The sequence below is a fragment of the Haplochromis burtoni genome, unplaced genomic scaffold (assembly GCF_018398535.1).
Source record: "Haplochromis burtoni strain Fernald_Lab_line unplaced genomic scaffold, NCSU_Asbu1 Contig_384, whole genome shotgun sequence".
NCBI lineage: Eukaryota > Metazoa > Chordata > Actinopteri > Cichliformes > Cichlidae > Haplochromis > Haplochromis burtoni.
Genome location: NW_024582745.1, coordinates 292,218 through 294,772, shown reverse-complemented (window position 1 = coordinate 294,772; position 2,555 = coordinate 292,218). Strand labels below are relative to the sequence as shown.

The 2,555-nt window shown below is 47.7% G+C and overlaps 1 protein-coding gene across 1 annotated transcript in view; it reads right to left on the bottom strand.

Annotated features, from left to right (window-relative positions):
- Positions 1–2,555, bottom strand: part of LOC102302316 (1-phosphatidylinositol 4,5-bisphosphate phosphodiesterase delta-3-A) — a gene marked incomplete in the record, with an annotated part of 39,166 nt that overhangs the window by 6,051 nt on the left and 30,560 nt on the right.

The window sequence follows — 2,555 nt, the reverse complement described above, 5'->3', positions numbered from 1 at the left end:
ACACACACACACACACACACACACACACACACACACACACACACACACATCTCAAGTTGATTCTGTTCTGTTGGAGAAACATTTTGACACTCATCCAAGTGAATTCTTCAGTCTCAGCTGACTGCAGGACTGCTGGCCTTTTAAACAAATAGGTTGTGAGGTCAGTTTGTCGATCATTAATATCCAAATTGTCATTACCTCTGATAAACAACCACTGATCAAAGCACCATTCACAGAGAGTTGGGGAATGGCTGCAATCACAGCATTGTAAGATGGTGAAAGATGTACCCTTAGCCCCCTTGCTCAATTTAGAGATGGTCTTTCCCTTTTAATGTTAATGGCTTCCCTGACCACCCATTTAAACCAGTCCTATACATCCTGTATCAGGATCTGTACATCTGTACATGCTCATCATTGAAAGAGTGGCGACCGGTCTATAAAGCAATATATAAATTACATCAATCTTCCTGGCACTTAACAGCGTGCACTATATTACTCTGTTTGTGCCGGAGAACCTGATCCTTGGCCCTAATTTTTGTGTGAGGTGCATGAGGCGTTAATAGTGAGAATGACTATGTGAAAAGTAGAGTGCTATCAAAGTTGAGGGGACAGATGGGACATGAGTACAAGACTGCTGGTCAACAGTGGAAATCTACACCTTCCCCCCAATGTCTAAGGTGCATGTAACACTGAGAGGCAGACAGTAGTGATTGTCACCCCCTCTGCAGCCCCACCACCAACCAAGGAAAAGCGACTCTGGACCATTTCAACAGTGCCCCAGAACACGGCTGCACCCAAGGCCAGCACCCACCGACCCTACCACAAAGGATAGTGTAGCTAATGCAGACGGGAGGAGGCAGACCTTTTCTCCAAACTAATTTAATCTAGATTAAATTTCTATATTGCGTAATATACAAATCATTTTTTAATTTCCAATTCATAAGGATAATTTTATTATCGATGTATGGGGAAGTAAGGACTAGATGTGTTGTATATGGTTGAATATCTAATTCACTTATGTCACTTAAGATGCACAGTTTGGGTGAGGATGGGATGCACCAACTAAACCTAAATGGATAGGTCTTCAGAATATCCTCTGCCAGAACCTCTGGAAAGGCACACAAGACCATACTAGTATTTCCTTGGCTTGCTGCCTGTACATTGGGGTTTCCCCTAGTGGACGAGAGAGTTTGTTCCCTGCGCCTTTGGGTCAGGGAACAGATCCTGACTGTTATCTGCGCTTATGTGCCAAACGACGGTTCAGAGTACCCGGCCTTCTTGGAGTTCCTGGGCAGGGTACTTGACGGTGCTCCACCTGGGGACCCTGCTGTCCTACTGGGAGACTTCAACACTCATGGGGCTTCAACAACAGTGAGACTTGGAGGAACGGCCTGCCGGATCTGAACTCGAGTGGTGTTTTGTTGTTGGACTTCTGTGCAAATCACAGTTTGTCCATAACAACCACCATGTTCAAATATAAAGGTTTCCATTAGTGCACGTGGCACCAGGGCACCCTAGGTCACAGGTCAATCGGTTTTGTAATCATATCTCCAGACCCACGGCCATATGTTCTGGGCACAAGGGCAAAGAGAGGGTCTGAGCTGTCAACTGATCACCACCTGGCGGTGAGTTGGATTAGGTGGCGGGGGAGGACACCAGAGATGAAGGGAGACACCAGGCTGAAGAAGGATTCCTATCAGGCTTGGTTAGCATGTGGGACTATGGAAGCAGCTGGTAGATACCAACAGGCCAAGCAGAACGCGCCTTGGGCAGTGGCTGAAGCACAAATTAGGGTGTGCAAAGAGTTCAGAGAAGGCATGGAAGAATACTTTTGGACTGTCTCGAAGAGATTCTGGCAAACCGTCAGGTGACTCAGGAGGGTCAAACGATGCTCTACCTGCACTGTGTATAGTGTTGATGGAGTCCTGCTGACTTCGGCTGAGAACATTTTTGGGTGGTGGAACGAATACTTCGAAGCCTTCCTGAATGCCACTGGCACATCTTCTGTGGAGGAAGCAGAGAGGGACGACTCACCTATCTCTGGGGGTGAGGTCAATGAGGCAGTCAAACAACTTCTTTGTGGCTGTGCCCCGGGGAAGGAGCCGAGTTCCTGAAGGCTCTGAATGTAGTAGGGCTGTCTTGGTCGGCATGCTGCTACGATGTTGCATGAAGATCTAACCTAATCCTGGGAGGTGCTTTGGGAGTATGGGGTGTCTGGCCCATTGCTACGGGCCATTCCATCCTTATACAACCGTGGCAAGAGCTTGGTCCGCATAGCCAGCAATAAGTCGGACTCCTTTTCAGTGGATGATGGACTCTGCCAGGGCTGCCCTTTTGTCACAGATTCTCTTCATAATTTCAATAGACAGAATTTCTAGGCATCGCCAAGTGGCGGAAGGCTTTCACTCAGAAGCTCATCTCTGCTTTTCACAGATGATGAGGTTCTGTTGGCTTCATCAGGTGATGGCCCACAGTTTGCACTGGAACGGTTCACAGACGAATGTGAAGCGGAATGACAATCAGCACCTCCAAATCTGAGGCCATTGTCCTGAGCC